We start from the raw sequence: 13,594 nt of genomic DNA, 5'->3' as shown, positions 1-13,594 counted from the left end.
ATCATGTGAGTTATGGTTGAGCAAGGAGCCGTCAAAGAATATATAAGGGTTAACACTTGGGAGTATTCTCGGCAAGAACCTGGAAACAATTCTCGAAGGCAGGACCCCGAGTCTGGAGGTCCAGTGATCAACCGTGACAAGAGACTGATCATCTCTGCATTGATGGGTAGTATCTTGTACAAGAAGTGAGACTTGTACTTATTTGGTGTCTAAATAAAACTGTTGTAAGCATCTGTATGCGTTAAGTGATTTTCGTACTAATAAAGTGGTTATACGAGACTTTGGTTTCAGTGTATCTTTGTCCGTCACGTCAGGTGGTACCCTACAGAGAGAAAGGGTCAACATTCCTCATTATCACTGTCCTTTTCCTTCTCAGTCTCCATTACCTGACATACCTGTACTGGCTTATCCTCCTCCCTGCGATAATATTGCTTTAACATATTGATGTGACACAACCAGTTCTTCTTCCAGCGATGTCAATCAAGTAATCTACCTTACCCACTCTTTTGATCACTTTATATGGACCACTGAACCGTGCTTTTAATGATTCACCGTGCAACGGTAACAATACTAATACTTCATCCCCTGGTTGAAAATTTCAGGTCATGGCGTTCTTGTCTGCCCATTTTTTCATATTGGCTAAGGTGTTCCTGAGCCACATTGCAAGCTTTTGTGAGCCTTCCCCGAAACACAGATAAATAATCTAGTATTGAAGATTCATTCTTTTGTTCTAAAAAAAACTGTCTTTGATGAGTTTCAGTGGACCTCTTATTTCATGTCTGTAAACCAATTCGAAAGGACTAAAACCTGTAGATTCTTTCAGTGAATCTCTACTGGCAAATAAAAGGTAATCTAGCCCTTTATCCCAATCATGGGGATGAGTGTTTGATGGTGCCTTTCTAAAGGTCCCTGTGTCCGTGGGTGATATGCTAATTATCTATGACTTCCTGAAATATTTTTGACATGAAGTTAGAAGCTTGATCCAGTTGAATTTCAAGTGGTAATCCATATCTCGTAAAGAATTGGATTAACTTCTCCACTACTCCTTTAGCAGTAATTGTCCTCAAAGAAATGACTTCTGGAAATCGAGTAGCCATATCCATGATGTCCCACTTTTGTTTTTGTCAAGGGTCCTACGCAGTCTACCAATACCCTACTAAATGGTTCCTCAATAACTGTAATGGGAATTAGACCTGCCGGTTTTATGGTAGGTTGCGGTTTTCCCACCATTTGACACGTTTGGCATGTCCTATAAAACTGCAGCACGTCCTTTGTAAGGCTTGGCCAGTAATAATGTTGACTTATACGTGATTTGTTCTTCGGAATCCCCATGTGTCCTGCCATAGGAATGTCATGTGCTAACCTTAATAATTGCTGGTGATATTTAGGTGGTACCACTATCTGTCGAACAACTGTCCAGTCTTCGTCCGCAGGTCTATGAGGCAGTCTCCATTTCCTCTTCAGAATCCTGTCTTCAACATAATAGCCTTCTGAAATTCCTTTTGTCTCAGCTTCTGTCAGAGCCGACTGTGCTATTCTGTACAACTCTGGATCAGCTTGTTCTGCTGTAATTAAAGACTTGTTAACCATCTCATTTGGATTATCTAAATCACCAAGGAAAGTTTCAGACACTCGGCTATCTGTTTCTGGTGTCAATTTTACCTCTGACAATAGAACTTGTTGAGCTATTGCTTGGGTTATTACACACGCAGGAAATATTCCTGGAACTTGTTCCTGTAATTGTTCAGTTTCTTTAACTTCATTTGGTTTCTCTGTGACTACAGGAGAAACTGATACTCTTGTTCCGGCCAAATCATTCCCCAGGAGTAGGTCAATTGCCTCTACCGGCAAACTATGGACAACTCCTACCATTACCATCCCAGATATTAGGTCGCACTCTAGTTGAACCCAATACAAAGGTACGGGTATATACTCCCCGCCAATACCATTAACTAAGACTTTAACATTCAGTGCGCTCTCTGGTGGAAATGTTATACCTTCCTCCAGCAAAAGTTTGGGTTGCTCCTGTATCCCTAAGTACAATGATAGGTTTACTTTTCCTTCTGACAAGAATTAATTCTAACTTTCAGGTATTTTATTCTTAACCCCCAACACTCACTTTGGTTTTTGTATCTGGTTTTACAGCTACCTTTAGAGCTACAGCTTGATCTGCTGTACTCTCAGTCAGAGCCTCTTTATCTGTATTAGGTTTGTGTACCCCAACAAGTCCCATTGGTTTACATCACAACTTCCAACATTCTGAACGAAGATGTCCCACCTTATGGTAATGATAACACATCGGCTTGCAAACTTCACTTCTACCCACAGTACCTTCCTTTCTGGAATGAGGAGGGGATCCTGGGGCATTTCCAGCTATTCCTTTTTGTCCCCGGCTACTTGCCTTCCTTTCACTCTTCCATCTTATGTCCTTCTCGGGTTTGTGGTGGTGACAGACAAAGCTTATTCACAAGCTCAAAATCATCAGCAATTTCCACTGCTTGCCTGGCTTTTAAAACATTCAGGTTCTCTACACGAGTTCTCACTACTGGAGGGATTGAATTTTTAAACTTTTCCAAGAGAATCAATCCTCTAGGGTTCTTATACATGGCTTCCATCTTTAGTGCCCATACCCAATGATCAAAATTTATTTGTTTTACCCTCTCAAATTCTACTTAAGTCTGTACAGCCAATCTCCGTAGGTTCTGAAACTTCTGTCAATCAGCTGCAGGGACTAACTAATATGAAGCGAGAATAGCCTTTTTTGCCATCTCATAATCTGCAGAAATCTCTTCAGCAAGCATGGCATAAACTTCATGAGCTCTGCCCATCAACCCGCTTTAAACAAGCAGGGTCCAGTTTTTGGCCATTTCATTTGTTTGGCTATTTTTTCAAAAGAAATGAAAAATGCCACTGTGTCCCTTTCCTCAAACCAAACATAGGAAGAGCTTGCATAAATTTAAACAGCTTTTTGCTGGGTTCTGGGCTGGATTCAAATTCTTCCTGACCAGAATTTTCCCTGGAGTCAATACTCCCCCTTCGTCTTAGTTCCATCTCTTTAAACCTAAATTCCCTAGCTTTCTCCCTTCCCTCTTTTTCAACTCAAGTTTTTTCTTTGTCAGTTCCTTCTCAGCCTCAAGTTTTCTTATTGCTATTTCTTTTTCCTGTTAAAAATTTCTCGTTTTTAACTGAATCTTAGCCAATTCCACTGTATTACCCTCTGACTTACTATCTTCTTCTTCCAATTTTAAATGTTGGGCTATTACATCAGTTATCTCTGCATTTTAGCACCCAATTTCAACTCTAACCCCAACTGTGCTACCAGCTCTTTTAGTTTAATCTTGGTTAAAGTTGTCAAGTCACTGAGGGGCACATTCTCCTATCCCAGAGAAGCTGCAGCAACTGCTAATGCCATTCCAATGGTATCGTCTTTATCCTATTATACAAGAAACCGGGTTCATTTTTTTCCCCTGTTTCAATTATTTACTCCCTTTATAATTAACATTGCAATTAGCACTGATAACAATCCTAGATGTGCCCCCAATTAATATGTTATGACCAAGGCGGGAGTAATGCACTGTTAATTCAGTCCCACTATTCCACAATCCACAGCAGATCAAATAAAGTTTCCCACCTACCAGAAAATAGGCAAATTAAATACTCTATTTGTCCCCCAGAATACAGCACACCAAATGAGGTTTCTTTAAACAACAAAATTTATTAATAAACCAACTCTAAAACAACAATGAGATAAATCTGTAAAGGAAAAGATTTTATAACTTCTTATTCTTCCCAACCCTCATACATGCACACATACATTCAAAAACAGGGGGAAAAGGCTTTTTGGTGTTCAACTGTTTCTTAGGAATAATAAAATAATTGAATTTCATGGTCTGCTAGGATATTTCTGGATCGGTGAGCTGTTCCAGAATCGAATAGTCAGATGCCACTCGAAGTCTCTCCAGGTGAGATTGAAGAAGTCTGTGATGGGTAGGTGCTCAAGGCAATTCGTCTGCAGCAGGGGTCACACAAGCTCTGTCACCAGGGGTGCAGCAATAGGTGTCAGTTCTCAGTCAACGCAAAAGCCCCTTTATTTAAAAAAAATGTACAACTTCTGCCAATTCAGGACTTATTCAAACACAGGAGGGAACTTGATGCAGCAATTCACAGTTTAAGGCAAAGATTCTTCAGAGACCTGAGGCAACAGTAATCTGCCACATCCAAAATACAAGACTTCCTCTTTGCAGACAGACACACCAAAAAGGGTTTTAACTCCCATACATTTGATTTGCAACTCCTTCAAAGTTCTTTTAACTTCATGAAGAAATTAGAATTTTACTTGATACAGGAATTATTTGAAGAGAAAGAGTTTGAGCTATCTTTCAGCAGGTCTCTAGAAGCAACTGACTTTTTAATTGAAAAGTGAAACTAGCTATCAAAAGTCAAGTCATAAGAAAGTCATAAATCTTCCTGGTTGCTTGGAAACAGGTCTTGCAGTCTGCACACTGCAATAAGTTCATGGCTGAACTGATTACTCCACATTTCCACCTACCCCTGTGCTTAACAAGAATCTATCTACCTCTGCCTTAAAAATATTCAAAGACTCTGCTTCCACTACCTTTTGAGGAAGAGAATTCCGAAGATTCAGGACCCTCAGAGAAAAAAATTCTCATCTTTGTCTTAAATGGGCGACCCCTTATTTTTAAACAGAGACCCCTAGTTCTAGATTCTCCCACAAGGGGAAACATCCTTTTCACATGCACCCTGCCAAGACCCCTCAGGATCTTATATGTTTCAATCAAGTCGCCTCTTACTCTTCTAAATTCGAGCGAATACAAGCCTAGCCTGTCCAACCGTTCCTTGTAAGGCAGCCCGCCCATTCCAGGCATCAGTCTAGTAAACCTTCTCTGTACTGCCTCCAACACATTTACATCCTTCCTTAAATGAGGAGACCTATACTGTACACAGTACTTCAGATGTGGTCTCACCAATGCCCTGTATAGCTGAAGTGTAACCTCCCTACATTTGCATTCAATTCCCCTCACGAGAAACAATGACATTCTATTAGCTTTCCTAATTGCTTGCTGTACCTGCACACTAACCTTTTGCGATTCATGCACTAGGACACCCATATCCCTCTGCATCTCAGAGCTCTGCAATCTCTCACCATTTAGATAATATGCTTCTTTTTTTATTCTTCCTGCCAAAGTGGAAAATTTCCCACATTATACTCCATTTGCCAGGTCTTTGCCCACTCACTTAACCCATCTATATCCCTTTGTAGCCTCCTTATGTCCTCTTCACAAGCTACTTTCCTACCTATGTGTCATCAGCAAATTTAGCAAGCATACCTTTGGTCCCTTCAACTAAGTCATTTATATAAATTGTAAAAGATGAGGCCCCAGCACAGATCCTGTGGAACACCACTCATTACATCTTGCCAACCAGAAAATGACCTATTCATGCCTACTCTCTATTTCCTGTTAGATAGCCAATCTTCTATCCATGCCAATATGTTACCCCATACACCATGAGCTTTTATTTTCTGCAATAACGTTTGATGTGGCACCTTATCAAATGCCTGCTGGAAATCTGAGTACAATACATCCACCGGTTCACCTTTATCCACAGCACATGTAACTCCCTCAAAGAACTCCAATAAATTGGTTAATCATGATTTCCCTTTCACAAAACCATGTTGATTCTGCCTGATTACCTTGAATTTTTCTAAATGCCCTACTATACCATCTTTAATGATAGCTTCTAACATTTTCCCCAAGATAGATGTTAAGCTAACTGGCCGGTAGTTTCCTGCTTTCTGTCTCCCTCCCTTTTGAATAAAGGAGTTACATTTGCTATTTTCTAATCTAACAGAACCTTCCCCGAATCTAGGGAATTTTGGAAAATTAAAACTAATGCATCAACTATCTCACTAGCCACTTCTTTTAACACCCTAGGATGAAGTCCCACTGTCAACCCTCAGCTTCAACACGTTTCAGCATTCAATGGTCACCAAAAATCCCTTTTCCCAGTTTTCAAAAACACACAGCATTCCCAGTTTTCAAGAAAAAAAACCTCTTGTGACAATGACCAAAGGTTTCATGGTACAAAGTCAAATAAAAACAAAACAGAAGATGTGTCTGGTTGAGGTGTAGATCACACAATAGCAGACTGTCCAAAAGCGAAGTACAGAGATTAAGAAAGAACCCACGGGGGGCAGGGGTGGGGGTGCAAACATGTAAATCAGCAAAAATAACAAGCACAGGAAAAGAAATGGAGGCTGAGGTTATGGTCTATGGAAAAGGACAAAGAACAATCAGAGTAAGAATAAGTAACTGAGGGAAAGCCAACTTCAATGGGGTAAGAATGGAGCTGCGGTGAATAAATTGCAGTCAAAGGATGGCAGGAAAAACAATAGCTGAACACCTTCAAAGAGGAGAGATTTCGGACAGTCAAGGTATGTTCCCTCTAAGGGGAAAGGTCAGGCAACAAACCCAGAGCTCCCTGGATGACAAAAGAGGTTAAGATAAAGAAGAAAAGGTGTGCTTCTGAATGATGCCAGGTAGAAAATACGATTGAGGCTGAATACAGAATGTCCACAGGGGAAGTGAAAAAGCAAATAAGAGAAGCAAAGATAGAGCATGAAAAGAGACTGGCAGCTAACATCAAAGGAAATCCTAACTTTTTGATAGGCATATAAATGGTAAAAGGAGGATTGGGGTCCATTAGGGACCATATACATATGGAGGCAGAGGGCACAGCTGAGGTATTAAATGAATATTTTGCATCTGTCTTTACCAAGGAAGAAGATGCAACCCAGGCAATGATGAAAGAGGAGGTCAGACACTCAAAGGGTGTAAAATTGATAAAGAGGATGCATTAGATCAGCTGTCTGTACTTAAAGTGAATAAAACACCAGGACCGGATGAGATGCATTCAAGGACACAGAGGGAAGCGAAGGTGTAAATCACAGAGGCACAGGCCATAATTTTTTAGTCTTCCTCAGACTCGGGGGTGTTGCCAGAGGACTGGAGAATTGCAAACGTTACACCCTTGTTCAAAAAAGTTTGTAAAGATGAGTCCAGTAACTACAGGCCAGCCAGTTTAACTTCAATGGCGGTGAAACTTCTAGAAAAAATAATTCGGGTAAAAATAATACTCATGGGGACAAATGCAGGTTAATTAAGGAAAGCCAGCATGGATTTCTTAAGGGAAAATCATGTTCAACTAACTTGCTGGAGTTTTTTTGCGGTGGTAACAGAGCGGGTTGATCTGGGCAATGTTGTTGATGTGGTGCACATGGACATCCAAAAGGTGTTTGACACAGTGCCACACAACAGACTTGTGAGCAAGGTTATAGCTCATGGAATAAAAGGGACGGTAGCAACATGGATACGGAATTGGCTGAGTGAGAGGAAACAAAGAGTAGTGATTAATGTATGTTTTTCAGGCTGGAGGAAGGTTTGTAGTGGAGTTCCCCAGAGATCGGTATTGCGACCCTTGCTTTTCCTGATACATATTAATGACCTAGACCTTGGTGTACAGGGCACAATTTTGCAGATGATACAAAATTTGGAAGCATTGTGAATGTGAGGAGGAAAGTATAGAACTTCAAAAGGACATAGACAAGTTGGTGGAATGGGCAGATAGGCTTCAGATGAAGTTAAATGCAGTGAAATGTGAAGTGATTCCTTTTGCAAGGAAGAACATGGAGAGACAATATGAAGTAAAGGGTACAATTCTAAAGGGGGTGCAGGAGCAGAGGGACCTGGGTGTATATGTGTGTAAGTTATTGAAAGTGGCAGGACAGGTTGAGAGCGCAGTTAATAAAGCATATAGTATCCTGGGCTTTTTTAATAGGGGCATAGAGTACAAGAGCAAGGAAGCTATGTTGAACTTGTATAAAACACTAATTTGGCCTCAGCTGGAGTATTATGTCCAATTCCGGGCACCGCACTTGAGGAAAGACGCGAGGGCATTGGAGAGAGTAGAGAAAAGATTCACGAGAATGGTTCCAGGGATGAGGAATTTCAGTTATGAAGACAGGACTGTTTTCTTTGGAGAAGTGAAGGCTTTTTGATAGAGATATTCAAAATCATGAGGGGTCTGGACAGAGTAGATAGAGAGAAACGGTTCCCACTCGTGAAAGGATCAAGAACGAGAGGGCAGAGATTTAAAGTATTTGGTAAGAGGAACAAAAGTGGCATGAGGAAAAACCTTTTCATGCAGCGAGTGGTTAAGCTCTGGAATGCTCTGTCTGAGAGTGTGGTGGAGGCAGGTTCAATTAAAGCCTTCAAAAGGAATTCCACAGTTGTATGAAAAGGAAAAATGTGCAGGGTTAGGGGGAGGTGGTGTGGGAATGGAACTGAGTGAATTGCTCTTTCAGAGAGCTGGTACGGACATGATGGGCTAATGGCCTCTTTCTGGACTGTAACAATTCTGAGATTCTGTAAAGTTATTGAACTCAATGTTGAATTCAGAAGGCTGTAGAGTGCTCAGTTGAGAGATGACGTGCTATTCCTCGAGCTTCCATAGTGTTTCATTGGAACACTACAACATCGAGGTGAGATGGTGGTGTAGTGGTAATGTCACTGGACTCAATAGAGAGGCCTGGGATAATGCCCCAGGGGCAGAAGTCCAAATCTTACCATGGCTGCTGCTGGCATTTTGATTCAATTAATTAATACAAGTCTGGAACTGAAAGCTCGTCTCAGTAATGGTACCATGAATCTGTTATCGATTGTCATCAAAACCCATCTGGTTCCCGAAAGTCCTGTAGGGAAGGAAATCTGCTGTCCGTACCTGGTCTGGCCTACATGTGACACCAGACCCACAGCAATGTGGTTGACTCTTAACTGCCCTCTGAAATGGCCAAGCAAGCCACTTAGTTGTCAAAGACAATTGGGGATGGGCCACAAATGTTTGCCTTGCCAGTGATGCGCATATCCCTCCCATGAAAGAATAAAGTTTGTAAAAACAGGCCAAAGACAGAAAGGAAACAAAGAGTAGGCATAAATGGGTTGTTTTCAGGTTGGCAAGTTCTAACTAGTGGAGTGCCACAGGGATCATTGCTGGCGCCACAACTGTTTACAATCTATACCAATAACTTGGATGAAGGGTCAGAATGTACAGTTGCTAAATTTGCTGATGGCACAAAAGATAGGAGAGTAAGTTTCAAAGAGGACATGTGGAGTCTGCAAAGGGATGAAGATAGGTTAAATGAGAGGGCAAAGATTTGGCAGATGAAGCATAATGTGGGAAAGTGTGAGCTTGTCCACTTTGGGCGGCACAGTGGCGCAGTGTTTAGCACCGCAGCCTCACAGCTCCAGCAGCCCGGGTTCAGTTCTGGGTACTGCCTGTGCGGAATTTGCAAGTTCTCCCTGTGCCTGCGTGCGTTCCCTCCGGTTTCCTCCCACAGCCGAAGACCTGCAGGTTGATAGGTAAATTGGCCATTGTAAATTGCCCCTATTGTAGGTAGGTGGTAGGAGAATGGTGGGGATGTGCTAGAGAATATGGGGTTAATGTAGGATTTGTATAAATGGGTGGTTGTTGGTCGGCACAGACTCGGTGGGCCGAAGGACCTGTTTCAGTGCTGTATCTCTAAATAAATAAATAAAAATAAAAAAGCAACATTTTATTTAAATGGAGATTGCAGAACTCTGAGATACAGAGGGATATAGGTGTCCTAGTACACGAAACACAAATAGTATAGAAGTACAGCAATTTATTAAGGTAGCAAATGCAATGGTGTTTATTAAAAGGGCGGCACAGTGGCGCAGTGGTTAGCACCGCAGCCTCACAGCTCCAGGGACCCGGGTTCGATTCCGGGTACTGCCTGTGTGGAGTTTGCAAGTTCTCCCTGTGTCTGCGTGGGTTTCCTCCCACAAGCCAAAAGACTTGCAGGTTGATAGGTAAATTGGCCATTATAAATTGTCACTAGTATAGGTAGGTGGTAGGGAAATATAGGGACAGGTGGGGATGTTTGGTAGGAATATGGGATTAGTGTAGGATTAGTATAAATGGGTGGTTGATGTTCGGCACAGACTCGGTGGGCCGAAGGGCCTGTTTCAGTGCTGTATCTCTAATCTAATCTAAAATAAAAGTAGAAATGTCTTGCTGCAGTTGTACAGGTATTGGTGAGACCACATCTAGAGTATTGTGGACAGTTTTGGTCTCCTTACTTAAAAGGATATAATTGCATTGGAAGCAGTTCAGAGAAGGTTCACTCGACTGATTCCTGGGATGAAAGGGATATCCTTTGAGGAGAGGTTGAACAGCTTGGGTCTGTATTCATTGGAGTTCAGAAGGATGAGAGGTGATCTCATTGAAACATATAAGATCCTGAGTGGACTTGACAGGGTGAATGTTGAAAGTATGTTTCCCTTTGTGGGAAAGACTAAAACTAGGGGGCACAGATTAAAAATAAGGAGTCTCCCATTTAAGACAGTTAAGGAGAATTTTTTTCTTCGAGTCATGAGTCAGCGGAATTCTTCCTTGGAGAGCAGTGGAGGGAGGGTCATTGAATGTTTTTAAGGCAGAGGTAGACAGATGCTTGACAAACACGGGATTAAAGGGTATCAGGGTAAGCAGGAAAGTGGAGTGGAGTCCACAAAAAGATCAGTCATGATCTTATAGACTGACGGAGCAGGCTCAAGGGGCTGAATAGTCTACTCCTGCTCTTAGTTCGTGTGTTCATTTGTTCATATGTAGGTCAGACTAGGAGCAAGGTAGAGAATTAAAATGAGCAGCAACAGGAAGTGCAGGGTCATGCTTGTGGACTGAAGGGAGGTGTTCCATAAAGTGGTCACCCAGTCTGCATTTAGCCTCCCCAGTGTAGAGGAGACCTCAATTATCTATCACTGTGTAGTGTGAGGGCACCTGGTGATAAAACAGTCTGCTCAAGAAAATTCTCACAGAACATTCCCTCTTGCATTTTTACTCTTCTAATTTCTCTGATATTTTAAGATGAAACTACACCATAAAATATTTTGAAGTCTTAAAAATATACAGTCACCCCCATCACAGAATATAACCCACATGCTAGACAGGGGCACTCCCCATGATACTAAAAGGAACTAATAGATTCACCACTTGTGCATTGCCTACAGCAGCATCAGTCCAGGAATCAAACGCTGTCATCAGACCTGGGCTCATCCACTTGTCCCAGAGGGATAATTTTTATTCCAAACAGTGTTTCATCTTGGTGAATGGCAGAGCAGGCTCGAAGGGCCAAATGACCTCCTCCAGCTCCTATTTCCTACATTAAACCTCAGTCTGGTTCCTCTCAAGCTGCTCAGTGAGTGAATTAAATCTTTCTCAACAAATCACCAAGATACCAGACCACAAGTCATGCCTGAAACATCATTTATTGGTTACAAATCACAACTCAGTTAAATCTGGGCACACAGACACTTTATAAACATGTATAAACACATAGAAATGTAATCAGAGTTATCCAGCAGTTGAGCACTAATAGGGAGTATTTCACAAAAACAAGTAACAAATACAGGGGTGAGAGTGGCCAAAGATCAAAAGGTTTGAAAATTAGTGGCCGAAGACAAGAAAGTCTGAATTATTTTGACATGGAATCATGCAATTTTAGCACTGTTATTGAAGCAAATTTTGAACAATTTTGCATCTGTAATGAATAAAATTGCACTGTACTCAGAATACAATTTCATGAGACTTACCTGACAGCTGATAATTGGTTTTACAGAGCTTCATGTTCTCAATGTCCTGCTTCTGCCTATTTATAGCTTGCTCATGTAAAAGATGTTCTGTGAAGATGTGTCAACTTTAATGGAAAGCAATATATATAAACATACCAGATGGCACGTTCTGGTGCCTTGGTAAGTGATGTGACCAAATCAGAAGGTTATAAATTAATAAAAAGTAAACATTTTCTTATATCGTGCTATGACATAATCACCTGAACGAAGCAGAAAGCAAAACAGGTAGGGAGGATGGTACACCAGTTATACAGCCTGTTCAACGTGCTGTCCATTAACTTAAATGGACAGGAATATCACATGCGATACTCCCGATCCAATTTTCTTCTGGACAATTATTTACCTCCAGGCACAAAAGAGGAAAATAACCTTATTAACTTTAGCAAATGTGGTCCCTCTATAGATAGAATGCTGTTTTTAAATATCATGGTAGATTATATAAATAAAATAATTAGTCACATTATAAAGGTTCTAAACTAAAATAATCTTATTTGCAGTGCAGATCTCATTATAATTTTAATGAAAACTAATGAAAGGTGTGGTTTTCCTCTTTAAAGGGTCCAAATATTATGTAATGTAAAAATTGTCCCAGATCTTGCTAGTGACAGTGGAAAAGTAATGAGACTAGTGTTGTACCTCGAGGAAGCAAATCCTGCACTCCGGGTCCCACTACCTGGTGGGACGTCCTGCCCCATGTGCCCAAAGATCTGCGGGTCAAGAATCAGCCTGTTCAGTGACCTGAAGACCCATGGCAGAAACTTGCGACCTTGAGTAGATGCAATCGTCGAATCGAGGGACAGCTGATGACGACCTCTACAGTAACAAGTTTGAGGTTCTGTTGCATCATCCCCAAATCAGGCTCAAAAGTTTGGTATTGGCTCTGTGACAATGCAGTAGGTCCAATGGACAGCTGTATATCCCAACAGTGGACTTCTGGATCCTGTTCAACTGCACCCATTGGTGCAGTGGCAGCTGCATTTAACAGCAAGGTGAGCTGCAAATCATAACTATTGTGTTGGCTTGGAGAAAGGCAGCACTCTGTATATACATATTCATACATGTACAGAGTATTGTGCCATCAGCCTCAGATACCCAGTGACCATTTATAGTGACTGCAGAGAGCTCACAGGATAGTTGCACTGCAGCCAATACACAGCACTTGTGGTGCAGAACAGCCTTTTCCAGATAATCGTAAGCAATGTCAAACCACACACTGAAGAAAGATGGCCAGAGTTATACTTCTTGCCTTGCATCACTATGGTGCAAAAGACAGCTTCACACTGACTCAAGGTTTACAGCTGTGTTCTTCAACCTTTTCGCATGGGGGTCACATTACAATTTTTGTCTTACATGGGGGGCAGATGAGCCAATTTCAGAAAGATAAAGGCATTAAACTTTATCTTACTGTTAATCAAAACAACAACAAAGGTGCATTTTTGAGAAGAAGCTTTAAATGAGAAGAATAATTTATTGACTGACTTTCTGGTCACTATGTTGGACAGATATTGATTTAGTGAGATACCAAGCATTTTTGTGCCTGCACAAGTACTGAGTGTTTGCCCGCACACTTCTTGTAGTGATGCAGAGTATTCTGGATAGATTTCATTCTGACAAGAGTGATCTGAATCACTCTCTCTCTCTCCTTCTTGCTCTCCCTCTCTGCCCCCTATTTGCCCTCCCCCTCTCTTGCTGCACCCCCCTCTGCTCTCTGTCTGCCCCTCCACCATCTCCCTGCCCACCCCCTCTCACTCTCCGCCCCTCTCTCTCCCCCCACCTCGTTCCCCTGTCGCTCTGTGCTCCCTCTCTCTTCCTCCCTTGCCCCCACCTCCCTCGCTCTCCCGCGCCCCCCCTCGCTTGCCCTCTCTCCC

Source organism: Heterodontus francisci, chromosome 34, assembly GCF_036365525.1.
Source record: "Heterodontus francisci isolate sHetFra1 chromosome 34, sHetFra1.hap1, whole genome shotgun sequence".
Taxonomy (NCBI): Eukaryota; Metazoa; Chordata; class Chondrichthyes; order Heterodontiformes; family Heterodontidae; genus Heterodontus; species Heterodontus francisci.
The sequence above is the reverse complement of the archived record's forward strand: the minus strand, read 5'-3'. Positions refer to the sequence as shown.